Consider the following 15075-nt stretch of genomic DNA (forward strand, 5'->3'; position numbering starts at 1 on the left):
TCCTGATTCCAGTAGTGTTAGTGACATGGAGATAAGGGGGGTTGTGGGTGTGCTTTTGGCCACCGGATGGAGATCCAATGGCCATCTTATAACGCATGAATACCGGTTTGGCCTTAGCGGGTTGGGTTGATCGTTGTGTGGCATGCGCGTAGGCTAGGTGAGCTGGTTCGTGCTGTAGCTAGGTTAGGCTAGGACTTTTCCTTTTCTTTTTTGTTTCTTTTTCTATTCTTCTCTTTTCATTTCTGTTTTGAATTCCAAATGTGCCTCAAATCCTTTCAGAAAATTTTATTCTTAGTCTAGTACTTAGGGCTTTTTAGGAAAATGATTTTCTGCCAAATTAAAATAAGCTAATTGAATTATTCCCCTTTTTATTCAGATTCGAAAATCATATTCACTCTAATCTTTTTGGAAATTTTACCAGAGGTTCAAAATAATATTTTGGACCTAATGAAATATGTTTATGCCCAAATCAAATATTTAAATTTCACCCTATTTTTGGAATATCAATTTATTCCCAAATATTTAGGGTTCCATTTAATTAACAATTTCAATTATTAGGATTTTAATATATCCTAGGGATTTATGGATATTAATCCCGACCTGAAATATTTAACAAAAGTCACAAGCATATATAATCATGAAGGGCGCAATATGGACATTCGCTTCTTCACGTACACCGACAACCAAAATATTTTTGCCTCTCTCTTTACGGGCTTTAATGCTATTGTGGTTCTTGTTTTAATTTGGTGCTTCTATAGTGCTTGAACATATGAATTTGAATTATGTAATGGTGGTTGAACCTATATAAACTGAGTGTGTATGATGGAATGAAATATGTAATTGTCTACTTTCAAATTCAAATTCTAGATAATTTTTAGTTGCAGGAATTAGATTATGGCAAAAAAAACTGCCATGTAGGTAATTACAGTGGTTTCATGGAGCAAAACATGTGGGATGAACCCCAAAAGCACACGGGTTCTATCAAAGAGGCAAACATGTGCGATAAACCTCAATAACACAGACGCTTCAAAGAGGCAAACATGTGTGATGAACCTCTACGGCACACACATCTACTCCTTCTGTTTCAAAATAGATGACCCAACTTTATACTAAAGTTAGTATAAAGTTGAGTTATCTATTTTGAAACGGAGGGAGTAGTTATCTCGAAACGTGTGTGATGATAAACATATCTAAAACGGCGCACTATTAAAGAGTGTGTGTGTGATAGGAACCATTATCACACATGTTTAGCTAATGAAAAAACATGTGCGACATGAATAGCACCACACACATTTTGCAGTTATTAAACGTGTGTGATGTGCGTCGCATCTCAAACGGATGGGAAAGCAAAGTGCTTGTGATAAGCCTTTTATTGTACACGTTGTCTGAGTCATCCTCGTTGTTGGGCACATCACAAATATCGCGTCAGTATTGCACGTGAGATAGACCTATCATCCCACACAATCTCCAGAGACCAAATATATGTGGGATGTTGTTTGTATCGCAAACGCTTATATCAGGAATCACGTGTGCGATAGATTCGAGCATCACATATGATTAGTTTTGCCAAAAGGTCTGCATTCTCATACGTTGTCGTGCATGGTTATCCCAAAGCGTGTGTGATACCCCTCCTCTCTATCGCACACCAACACAAGGCGACAGTTTGCATATGCGTTTGCGAAAGAAGGTTTTAACTGTGTGCATGATGATCTTATAAAAGCATCTATAATCGGACTTGGCAAATCCGGCCCCTCAAACACTTACGGACGCGTCCGCAAGCACTGACTGGGCACTCCTCAATAAATACAATTCACATCCGGACACCTCAATTACGATATTTTAAATCCATACAAACTCATGCAACTACGTCGACGCACACGTATCGTCCGGCTACTCCATCACACTACACTAAACATGCTATTGGACTACCACAATTTGGCATGTTTGGCTATGGTGGAGTTCATCCACGGCTGCCCTTGCCCATCCCGGCGCCCTTGCGGTCCTTCTCGCGAAAGTACCGGCCGAAGGCGCAGTACGGATCGAGCTGAATCTGCTTGTTGCCGGAGATGTCCTCGGCGTCGCTGTCCTCCTTCTCCTCCTTCGGTGACAGTCCGGCCATGGCACGGACCGCCCGATTATGCTCACGGGCGAGGGCGCGCATGTTCCTCCGCTGCCTTTTTTCACAATGCGGGCGCTGATGGCTTCCTCCTCTGGGGCCACCCGCGCCGCCGCCATTTCCGCTGCGAGACAGGCCCCAGCGGCCCTTATCCTCTCCTTCCCATGGCGGGCCGCCCATTCCCGGGGGGACTCGTACTCTGCCCGACCAGTGATGGGGAAGGAGAGGTATTTCGGCCGGGACCGCAAGGATCCAACACCAGAAGACCCGAGCGCCCGGTGAACCGACACTATGCCATCATAGCGGACGGATTCGTCCGTCGGCCGGGCACTGTCCTCCCGGGAGCGGCGGAGTGCAATGCGGACTGCCATTGCCTCCTCCAACCCACACGGGACGACACCCCAGTCAACGGATCCGGACTGGTCGAAGTCCGATCCGCTGCCTGCCATGGCGGAGAAGGTCGCAAACCGCCGGAGGTGAGGTGGCGGAGGGGAGTGGATGGGACTGGATTGAAGTGGTTAGGGTTTGGTCCGGTGAGATGATGGGGACGGATATAAGGAAGGTCGAATGGGCCAGTATGAGCCAGGCCCAACATGACGGGTGTGCCCGAGCGCCCCCATATTCACTCCATATTTAGACTGGATATGAGGGTGCCGATCAGCCCGGACGTTTGAGAGTCGTTTGAGGGGTCCGCCTGTGTCTAAATTTCGTGACCGGGCATCGATCGGGCGGCCTGCCTAGACAATTTTGAAGGGTCCGATTGTAGATGCTTTCACTGCACTAATGCAAAGCACATTTATTTATGAATAAAATCAAGCTCACAACGTGTTTAGCGACCAAACTAGTTCGTAAAGCATGCTGCCAACTCGAGCTACACAGTAGACATCATACTATTACCATCGCAAGTATAGACCCCGCATGTTATATCCGTTTACTCGTGTTAGAATAAATTCAAGATGCTATGTCGATCTATAGAGGACCAAACAATCATACGAGCACAACATCGAGATTTAATAACAAGGTTCATCGATATGACTATATTCTCAGGACATGATTACGGGCGCTCCTTCCCATGACACCGTCATAATACCGCACCCCGTCCGCCCGGGCGCCGGCACTCGCCGCCAGCTTCCCCGCGTGCCTGTGCTATTATGCTGGCATAGATTACATCGTGCGTCTATCCCCGCTATATATGAAAGGCCTAGGATACAAGTTTCCTATTTGGACACGACTCTATATCCTGTCTACACACCGTACGACTTCAAATTCAACTGTAACGTAATTTATATAATAATATTCGACACAACTCTAACAAACTCCACCTTGACGAATATTCTCCACCACCTTGAATTTGTCCGTGCATCGAACTTCCATATACATTGGACTTGAGATAAGTCATGAGCACCGCTGCTATTCCCAGACTACATATGACTCTACCAGCAACTGTAGTCCCTTCTCGTTTTCTTCACAGTCAACACTCGAGCAAAATTAAGTTTCGCATTACTCTACTTTGTGCTCTCAACTTCCGAAGTTTCTGTTCAACGCCATCACACATCGATAATTTATTTGCGTGAAAATGAACAACTCACATATTGGATGTCACATACAAGAGTTACCTGAACTCAACATCACCATTCTTTCTTAATCGTCTGTCTGAAACTTGAAGGAATTTCACCGTCGCCCGGTGTCACCCTGAGTCAAATTCACAGTTGTCTCATCCTTTTTCCCGGATAGTCTTTGACATGTGTCATAGCTATAGCACTCTGCCTCCTTCTGTACTTATCATCTATATTTTACCATGTGCACTGAACACCACAGAATATACGGCCATGTACTCTTCCAGCTTTTGACAGTTTCAGACTTTCCGCCACTTTCTCAGATTATCCATGGTCAACTCCTGTCCATCAACCGGCACCGATAGACCCAGTCACCAACTTGAATCCGGTACTCGTCAACACTGCTTCAGCACCCCCTGCACACTTTGTCTAACAACATATCTGACCACCGGTGCCCTGGCCTATCGCTGTGTGCCGTGATTACCGCACGCCTCGCCGCTATCACCGCGTCGAGTCTCTGCTGTCCTGGTCGAGTCTCCCGGGTAGCTAGCCCCCACTGTCTCAACTCCCACTGCAGAGAACCATCGATCATCACCGACCGATGCCGAGTATCACGCCTCCATCAGACCATTGGCGCGTAGTCTGATCCACGTGTCTCTCGCTTTACCCGCTGAAATAGCCTTCGACTCTTCGTTAACTTACGCCGTAGCCCCTCCATCAACTCAGCGTGAAGTCATCCATCAGACTCCTACTCCACCTTCAACATGACTCCATGGTGGTTGTACGTGCCACCCTCCCGCGCCCCGTCGACTTCAAACTCTCATGTGCACCATCTTGAATCAACCACGCGTCATAGTCTGTCGAAGCCGCACAAGCCCTCAGGTCTGCACCATGTGTTTTCACGCCCCAGAAGTCAGCCACCATCAGCATCACGCTCCTATGTCGTCTTCGCTGAAATCACCGCCGTCTTCTGCTTTGACCGACATCCCCGTCGATCCGTCAGACAGTCCAGTCCGACCCAGCCAAAATTATTCAACTGCAACCATGCTCCACCCAGCGTCGTGTCCGCCCGCACATCTGTGCATTACCTTGACGCCATGTGTTTGCATGATCCTGTCACGGCGCGCTCCAGACTTCTCCAAGCCTTATACGCACGTCGCCATCCTCGCCACACGCACCACAAATCCTCACGCTATCATCCCAATACACATCATGTGTACAAAGAAATAAAGCCAAAAAATCCACCACATAAGCCTTCTTGCATGCACTAAACCGTGAAGATCAAAAGATCCAAAATCTCCAACTCCACCATGTGCTCCTGTAGGCTGTAGATCCATTAGGCTTCCTATCTCTTCCTCCCGATGAGTAGTTTCAGCCTGTTGTGTAGCTTTCTTTCTTTCATCCAACAAATCTCGCGCCTGTACAAGCACCCAGCCTGCTCATCCACGGGCAGTTCTTCAACTTGACCCAGCCTCGTACGCTTGCTACTCGCGGGAGCACTGCCTGCTACGCTCCCCAACTGAAGTTGCCGCTGGCCTAGCTCCGCTCGTCTGCCTGCTACTACGTATGATGTCTGTCGAAGTGAATCACGCCCGTCCTGTGGCCCGCAGACTCCGCTCAGCCTCGCTGCGCTTCTGGCCCACCAGCACCCACACGTGGGCTTTGAACCTTGCATGCGCTAGGGCACCAGCGTCTCTGCTCCCGACCGAAGATCCATCGATCTGCCGCCGCTGCTTCCATCGATCTGGATCGATCAAATCTGCCCACGAAAGACCTGCACCAACGACTTGCTCGGCTGCTGCTGCTTGAGTCCGACTGCCGCACGTTGTATCACGCCGCCCAAATCACAGTGCTCCTTCGACGACTGGATCGCCGCCACCTCATCGATCTGCTGCTGCTCGTTACCGATTGCTTCCGATTCGTGTCGTTGTTGCTATACTGGCCGAGACTTCTCCGTGACATTAAAACTGCCCGCAATATCCGCTGCCGCCCAATCCCGCCGCCTGCATTGACCTTTAACACAACCACGACCTCCTCTAGATCAATAATCCACAACCTCTTCAAACCTTTCTCATGATACCACTTGTTAGAATAAATTCGAGACACTCTGTCGATCTTCCGATGACCAAACAATCACATGAGCACGACACCGAAATTTGATAACGAGGTTCATCGATATGGCTACATCCCCGAGGCATGACTACGGACGCTCCTTCCCATGACACCGTCACAATACCGCACCCCGGCCGCCCGGGCGCCGGCACACGCCGCCGGCTCCCCTGCGTGCCTATGCTATTACGCTGGCATAAGTTACATCGTGCGTCTACCCCCGCTATATATGAAAGGCCTAAGATACAAGTTTTCTACTTGAACACGACTCCATATCCTGTCTACACACCGTACGACTTCAAGTTCAACTGTAACCTAACTTATATAATAATATTCGACACAACTCTGCACGTGCGTATGACAACTCATGTCACAACATATGACATGGTAGAATCGATACGCAGGCCGGACCCGACGAGGGCTGACACGTGCTCTCGTATGAATACGGGGAGACAGATGTTGATGAGGTTGTAATCTTCAAGCCGATCCAGCGACGGAGGGTGGAAAGACACCTTTCCCTCGCAGGCGTCCCTGGAGCGACCCGTGCCAAGTCAGCAACTGCACACAGAAAAAAAAGAATCGCATTAACTATTTGTTTGTTCGTCGTACTAGAAACGCCTCTCGGCGTACGGAGTTGATCAAATCTGGGGGTTGTGAAGTGATGACGATTACCTTGGCGTTGACACCATCGGGGATGATGCGGCCCTCGCTCCTGAGCTTGACATACTCTTCGCGCTTAAACTTGGTGAATCCCCTGGAAGAAACGATTCGTACAGTTGAGATCTATCCGGCAACCACAAGGCAGGCACAGGTGGAGAGAGCTCTCGATCCTGGTCGTACAATTCAAACTAGGGAAGGCCGACGGATTAAGATGGCATACGTACCATTTGCCGCTGACGATGACCCTCTGGCGTCCGGGGAACTTGAACTTGGCCCGGCGCAACGCCTCCTGCGTGTGGGCCGTGTGCGCGTCGCGGCAGCGCAGGGAGAGCAGCACCTGGCCGATATGCACCCGCGCGCACATTCCCGTGGGCTTGCCGAAGGCGCCGCGCATGCCGGTCTGTAGTCGGTCGACGCCGGCGCAGGAGAGCATCTTGTTGATGCGGAGGACATGGTAGGGGTGCGCGCGCACGCAGAGGTGGAAGGCGTCCTTGCCGGCGTGCTTGGCCATGTACTTGTTGCAGGCAATCCGGGCCGCCTCCAAGGCCTTGCTTGTCACGTTCTCCTTGTCCCAGCTCACCAGGTGCACGCACAGCGGTAACTCGTCCACGCCACGCTTCTTCTGCCCCACGTCGAAGATGCGAATCTTGGGGTCCGGCACCCTGCGGCAGTACCGTGACTTGGGGTGGCTTGTTCTTGATCTGGCGATAGCACCGAGCAGGCCCTGAACAAGAACAACAACGCGTTAGTTCAAGCTACTATTACTAACATCGTGCATGATCGATCCGGCGAGCTAGCTAGAGGAAAGAAAAGAAACGTGATGGCTGCAACATGGAGACGATGGAGATCCGGGCAGCTAGAGGAAAGGAAAGCAAAGGAAAGAAAGGTGATGGCTGCTTACTCCTTCCCATGGCGAAAAGTTGCAACCTGAGCCTGAGGTGACAACCGAGGCTGTGAATGAGTGTTTCGGAGCTTGGCTAGGATGTGTGATTCGAAGGAGACGGGGGAAGCCAAGTGGTGGGTTTATAGAGGGGGCTGGTGCCGGAAGGTTCTGTTTTCCGCGAACGCGTGTCGGCGAGCGGCCGGAAGGCCGAGGTTGCGTTTGCTTGAGGCAGGCCGTGACGCTACTTCGAGAGCATGCAGGCGAGTGGTTGACACGCCATGGGCTGCGAAAACGATCGAAGCATTTGCTTGGTTTTGAACTCCCCAAAGGGGCCGAGCCGAATTCTTCATAACAAAGTGAAGCCGCAGCCCATGATCGCCCGGGTGACACACGCATGTTGCTCTGCTCAACTCTGAACTGATCCTCGTGCTTCTCAAAAAAAAAACTGGTCCTCGTGCTGCCCGAGTGTTAGCTTTTTTTTCAAGGGCTACTACGTCCAAGCGGATGCAGATGCACCATCAGCGTGTGGTGGGGAATCTCCAAAACAAATCCAATGTCGAGTCACTCTCAAATGTCTAAGGACGGCCGGTGGGGCGAAGGCTATTCAACCCGAGTCCTAATTATTTGCCCCATTTCAAACGGATTGAATACAAACACAGACGAAATTTGAGCTGAACGGACGAATTTAAAGCAAGTTTCATAAATATTACATGCAAATGGGCAATATTGAACAAGTTCAACATAAACTTAAACTAAGCTAAACTAAACCAGGCTAGGCACTAGAGGTGACTGTCGTGGATCTAAGACTGACAGTAGAATGGGGGTAAGTATGAGGAGGCAAGATCCTAGCTATGAATAAGTTGTACACACGAGTTTTACGAGTTCAGGCCCTTCTCGGAAGAAGTAACAGCTCTACGTCTCGGTGCCCTGAGGACGGTCGACTGAATTATGTGTGTGTGTGAGTTTACAAAAGATGCGAACCCTTATCTCAGAGGAGGGGGGTGGCTTATATAGAGTGCGCCAGGACCCCAGCTCCCCTCCGTTACATAAGATTCAATGTTCATAAAGGAAAGGCGTTACTGGTAACATCTACAGTAAAGTGTCATAAATGCTCATAATGCTATGGTTTAAGTTCTGACCGTTGCAGAGTGGAGGGTTCCTCATCTTCTGGTGGTCGAGTGTCTTCAAGGTGGTCGAGTGAGTGCATCTCCACGGTCGAGTGGTTGATGGTTTCTCTTTGACTGTTTCTGATTCTTTGTAGAGATGTCTTTGGGGAGGGTAAGTTGGACAGGTCCATGACCCTACCCTAAGTACATAGCTTCATCATTAGCCCCCGAATGGATCAGGGTTTGAGTGAGGAAGGGGTTGAGAACACTTCCGACCCACTCTTTGTGCTATGAATATGCCTTGTCTGGAACAATGAGTTGAGGTGATGGCATCGACTCCTTTCTCAATCGCCTTGATCCATTCTTGGTTGTTGTCGAGTGAACTTTCATGGTAAAATTCCGAATGATGATGTAGAGGGTGTTTGTCTTCAGTCTGACAGGTTGTTCTGCTCTCCGCGGATCTCGCGGGATTCGAATTTTGGGAAGTGCGCCAGAAGGGTGGAACCGAAGTTATCGGGACGGATTGGGTAAGTCTCCTCGATCCCTGTGCCACATTTTTCGCCACGTACTGCGCGCGCGACTGTTGCAGGATTTGTTTAGATCGCTTGGGTCCACCAGTCAGCCACTCGGTGAAAGGCCTTATAAAAGGTCTTGGGTCAGGCCTCTGCTCTGCATGCTCCCATTCTCTCTTCTCTTTCCCCCGATCTCTCCACCACTCTCGCTTCCGCTTCGTCGCCGGACCTCTGTTCGAGCTTGACCCGTCACCATGGGGAAGGAGAAGACGGCGGCGCTGGAACGCGCAAAGAAGGCGACCGCGAAGGCGAAGGGAAAGCGGACCAGCCGGGGCGGATCCTCGTCGAGGTCCGGCCTGCCGGCGGGCTGGATCCAGGGCGATTGGATCCGCTCGGCAATCACGCAGGACGATCTCGACGACCTGGTGGAGGGGGGGATTGATCCCTCACAAGTCGGCTCGGCTCCCGGGGGACGAAACCGAGACGCTGCCTAGAGAGGGTGAGTGTGTCCTCCTCGCAACCCACATAGATCGCGGATTCTCACTGCCTCCCCACCCTTTTTTCCGGGTTTTTTTGAACTTCTTTGGGGCTCAGCTCCACCATTTCACTCCGAACACCATAGTCTATCTGGCCGCTTTCGTGTCCATGTGCGAAAACTTTTTGGGCTGTCGACCGCACTGGGGCTTTTCAAACACATCTTCACTTGCCGTTCCCAGTCGGTCAAAAAGGCCAAGTCGAGTGACGAGAGGACGTGGGTGGTCCAGATGTGCGGTGGCCTGGGGATCCAGATGAGGAGCAAGAGTACTTTCCCAGCCATGATCCTTCCTGACTCGGTCCGGGGCTGGCAGTCGACTTGGTTTTACTGCAAGGATCAGCCAACCCCTGGCCAGTCGACTGGACTTCCTCCTTTTTCCTTGGCTCGAGTGGAGAAGTCTGCTCCCCTGAAGGTAGTTCCAGAAGAGAAGGCGGAGGTCAAGGAGCTGGTTGAACGGGTCGTCCAGCTTGTCCGCGACGGAGTGACCGGGATGGATCTGCTGGAGGTCTTTCTCGGTCGACGCATCCAACCTCTTCAGGCGCGCGATCATCCTATGTGGATGTACTCTAGGCTCGAGGATACCACTCGGATCCACCCGGAGGAGGTTAGCGAGGATATCTTGGAGAACTGGTTGAGGGGAATCACTGGCAACAAAGACAACCCTCGGGGATCCAGGAGGGTGATTCCATTCGACAACTCGCACCAGCCGGAGCAGGTATATTTATGTTTTATCAAGTATCTTTCCGATTCACCATGTGATGTCCCATTTGTGGTCGACTGAATGTCCTTTGATTTTTATCCTTTCAGGCCCTCATTGAAATGTACTCGATGCCGAATGGAGTGCAGGACCCAGGCGCTGAAGAAGAAGGGAGCGAAGGCGAGAGCGGCGAGGAGCATCCGGAAGCCGAGGAGGACGAGGAGAGCGATGAATCGACTGATGAGGAAGAAGTCGACTCGCCTCCTCGCAGGGAGAGGAGGTCCAAGCACACTCATGACCCAGCAAGCGCTCTGGACTTGCTGGCTGCGCCAATCGGGCAGTCCTCGAAGCGCCCCAGGACGTCTTCCCCGACGCCGATTGAGAAGGCTCCAAAGCAATCTAAGGTCGCGCCGCCCCCAGCACCGAAAGTGCCGAAAGCCATCTCCTTCAAACTGCCAAAAGCTTTGCCCAGGATCAAAGTGACCGTTCCTACTATCTCTGGGTAACCATCTGACTTGTCCTTTATGTGGATTCGATTAACTGGGTGTAACCGATTGAATGCTGGCCTTTGCAGTGCTGCTACGTCAGGGACCTCTTCATACCAGTACCGGGACGAGGAAATGGAGGATGCGGTAACCTCCAACCCAGGTATAAACTCTTGCGATTTTGATTCTTGATCCTTTTAGGGTCGAGTGGTTCACTTGGGGTCGAATGTTCTGTCTTGCAGCTCCACCTAACATCATTGATCTTCCGGATGACGACGAAGATGTGGCTCCTAAGCCTAGGAAGAGAAAGAAGGTAACAGCTGGCAGGGTGACTCGGCAAGAACCAACTGCAACGCCTCCCGTCCGTCAAGCTGAAGACGCGGGCAGGGCCACTATGACGTTCGCTGCACCCTTGTCGAGTGGGCATCCCACACGGTTGACCGCGCCTGTGGTTCCTTCAACTATCGAACTCCACACCACGGAGCTTCAAGCAGCCGCACCTGGGTCGTCTGCACACTTTTTCACCAGCTACCCCGTCCCAGACAACCAGTCGGAAGCGGCTGCAGAAGCCATCCGACAGGCTGATATGATGATGGAGCGGGTGAAGATCGTGCACGAGAGCAGTCAGGCTGCCTACGACGCAGTGCTGCCCTTCGGGCCAATGTCCAGGTGAGTAGACTTTCTGACTGTTTTTGTTCTCAAAAAATCTTCTTCTGCACAATCTCCTGTTGTTCGCGTCGAATTAGAGCACCCACTGGGTGTCGCTGTCGTTTTTGGTAGATTCGCTCTTCCACTCGGTCTGGGCGAGTGGGACCAGAACTGGTGGGGGCACGCTAAGTGAACCCACTGGGTGTAGTCCCTGAGACCGCGGTCGACTGCTGGCAGTCGACTGTGGTCTGAGTTCTTCTTTCTTGACGGTGCAATTGTTCTTTCTCTCTTTTTTTACTCCTTGCACTCGACTCCGGCGGGCCGGTCGAGTCGGATCAGAACCGGTGGGGGCACGCCAAGTGCACCCACTGGGTGTAGTGTTGGGAAACGTAGTAATTTCAAAAAAATTCCTACGCACACGCAATCATGGTGATGCATAGCAACGAGAGGGGGAGAGTGTGATCTACATACCCTTGTAGATCGACAACGGAAGCGTTAACTTGGTTGATGTAGTCATACGTCTCCACGGCCCGACCGATCAAGCACCGAAACTACGGCACCTCCGAATTCTAGCACACGTTCAGCTCGATGACGATCCCCGGACTCCGATCCAGCAAAGTGTCGGGGAAGAGTTCCGTCAGCACAATGGCGTGGTGACGATCTTGATGTACTACTGTCGCAGGGCTTCGCCTAAGCACCGCTACAATATGACCGAGGTGGAATATGGTGGAGGGGGGCACCGCACACGGCTAAGGAACGATCACGAAGATCAACTTGTGTCTATGGGGTGCCCCTTGCCTCAGTATATAAAGGATGGAGGAGGAGGAGGCCGGCCAAGGCAATTGGTGCGGCCAGGATGTCGAGTCCTACTAGGACTCCAAGTCCTAGTAGGAGTCCACCAAGAGGGGAGGAAGGGAGAAGGAAGTGGAGGAGAAGGAGAGGTGGCCGGCCCCCTTTTCCCTAGTCCAATTCGGACTAGAGGGGAGGGGGGGGGCGCAGCAGCCCCTTGGCCCTTTCTCCTCTTCCCACTAAAGCCCATCAAGGCCCATTGCTTCTCCCGTAACTACCCGGTACTCTGAAAAATACCCGAATCACTCGGAACCTTTTCGATGTCCGAATATAGTCGTCCAATATATCGATCTTTACGTCTTGACCATTTCGAGACTCCTCGTCATGTCCCCGATCTCATCCAAGACTCCGAACTCCTTCGGTACATCAAAACTCATAAACTCATAATATAACTGTCATCGAAACCTTAAGCGTGCGGACCCTACGGGTTCGAGAACAATGTAGACATGACCGAGACACGTCTCCGGTCAATAACCAATAACGGGACCTGGATGCCCATATTGGCTCCTACATATTCTACGAAGATCTTTATCGGTCAGACCGCATAACAACATACGTTGTTCCCTTTGTCATCGGTATGTTACTTGCCCGAGATTCGATCGTCGGTATCCAATACCTAGTTCAATCTCGTTACCGGCAAGTCTCTTTACTCGTTTTGTAATACATCATCCCGCAACTAACTCATTAGTTGCAATGCTTGCAAGGCTTAAGTGATGTGCATTACCGAGAGGGCCCAGAGATACCTCTCCGACAATCGGAGTGACAAATCCTAATCTCGAAATACGTCAACCCAATATGTACCTTTGGAGACACCTGTAGAGCTCCTTTATAATCACCCAGTTACGTTGTGACGTTTGGTAGCACACAAAGTGTTCCTCCGGCAAACGGGAGTTGCATAATCTCATAGTCATAGGAACATGTATAAGTCATGAAGAAAGCAATAGCAACATACTAAACGATCAAGTGCTAAGCTAACGGAATGGGTCAAGTCAATCAGATCATTCATCTAATGATGTGGTCACATTAATCAAATAACAACTCTTTGTCTATGGTTAGGAAACATAACCATCTTTGATTAATGAGCTAGTCAAGTAGAGGCATACTAGTGACACTCTGTTTGTCTATGTATTCACACATGTATTATGTTTCTGGTTAATACAATTCTAGCATGAATAATAAACATTTATCATGATATAAGGAAATAAATAATAACTTTATTATTGCCTCTAGGGCATATTTCCTTCATGTAGTCCCCGAGACCGCGGTCGATTGCTGGCAGTCGACTGGGGTCTGAACAGCTTGTTGCCCACTTCTTTAGGTTTTATTCACTCGGAAATGAACTGCCTTCGAACCTATCGATTGATCTATCTCTTGCCTCCTGCAGAAGTCTTGCACTCTTATCTCCAAGTTTGCCGAACTCGAAGAGAAGCAGAGGCAACTCAACTTAGACTTGGAATTGGCTCAGCAAAATCTGAAAAAAGCTCAAGAAGAGGCCGCTGGTATGGAAGGTAACTGATTGCCGACTGAATTTCAATATATCTCTTTGATCCCTTCTTTGATTCGATTATTTCTTTTGCAGAGAAAATGAAGTTGGCTCTGGACAAGAAGGACTCGGACCTCGCCACCGCGCAAAAAGCATCCCAAGACAAAAACGCTCTCGTAGACAAGAAGTTTGCTTCAGTTGGAACGCTTGAAGGAAAGGTGAATAGACTAAAATCTTGTCTTAATGAAGCTAACTGCGAAGTGACCAGCCTGAAGAAGGACAAGGTCGTCTTGAACGAAAAGTTGGAGTCTGCGATCCGCAAGAGGAATGACACAGAAGCTTATCTGAGGACCCTCGCCAAGAAGCTTTATCTCGTGCTGGAAGGTATTTCTTTTAATCCAACTATGTTGATGCTTGCAATTGGGTCTTGCTCGGTTGATGGACTGGCTTTTGGCTGCAGAACTCTGCCAAGACTTCGACGAAGAAACTGGAAGGGTCGAGACGGGTCTGGACCCTATCGCTTCTCCAGTCTGCGACGAACCTGCGATGAACGTGCTCCTACTGGAGTCCCGTATCGCCAGCACCACAAGCTACCTCGCACACCTGAAGGAGGTTGTCTCTTGAATCGACTCGACACTTTGGCCGGGGGCGACGCTCCAGAATGATCTGGAATCTCTGATGACTCATCTGAACAAGATCCCTGACCGAGTGCAAGAATGGAAGAAATCCTCCGCCCGGTGTGGTGCTGATGTGGCGATGTACTTGGTGCGAGTCCATTGCAAGGAGGCTCGTGAAGACAAGCTGGCTGCAATCAAAGTTGCTAACACCAAAAAGCACGACTTCTAGTCCTTCATGGAGACTTTCATTGCTACCGCCACTCGGATCGCTGATGGGATCGATCTGGACTCATTCGTGGAGCCTGCCAGCCCTCCTCCGGCCGAGTGAACAATCTTATGAAACTTGGATACGCTTTAAATTTGCCTCGGAATGCCGAGTGGTTTCTATAACCGTTAAACTCCTACGGGCTTGGAGCCCGAGTACTTTTGATTCACTGCTTGGAACCTTTTAGAATTTATTTGAATTTGGTTTATCTCCGAATGTGCTTGTGTTTGCCTCCGGATGGACTTTGCTCACTGCACCTCGTCGCCCTTGTGGATAGGGATGGAGCGGACGTTGTATTTGTGCCGCAGCTCCGAAGGAGAAGGTTGCAGTCGACCTGCACCTCGTCGTCCTTGCGGATGGGGATGGAGCGGACGTTGTATTTGTCCGCAGCTCCGAAGGAGAAGGTTGCCGTCGACCTGCACCTCGTCGTCCTTGCGGATAGGGATGGAGTGGACGTTGTATTTGCACCGCGGCTCCAAAGGAGAAGGTTGCAGTCGACTTGCACCTCGTCGTCCTTGCGGATGGGGATGGGTCTCAAACTTAGGCGAGTGCTG

At 50.5% G+C, this 15075-nt stretch overlaps 1 pseudogene; it reads right to left on the reverse strand.

Annotated features, from left to right (window-relative positions):
* Positions 1 to 5841: 5841 nt before the first annotated feature.
* LOC123081915 (60S ribosomal protein L10-2-like) lies at positions 5842 to 7352 on the reverse strand (annotated as a pseudogene).
* Positions 7353 to 15075: the final 7723 nt, after the last annotated feature.

Source organism: Triticum aestivum, chromosome 4A (genome assembly GCF_018294505.1).
Source record: "Triticum aestivum cultivar Chinese Spring chromosome 4A, IWGSC CS RefSeq v2.1, whole genome shotgun sequence".
Lineage (NCBI taxonomy): Eukaryota > Viridiplantae > Streptophyta > Magnoliopsida > Poales > Poaceae > Triticum > Triticum aestivum.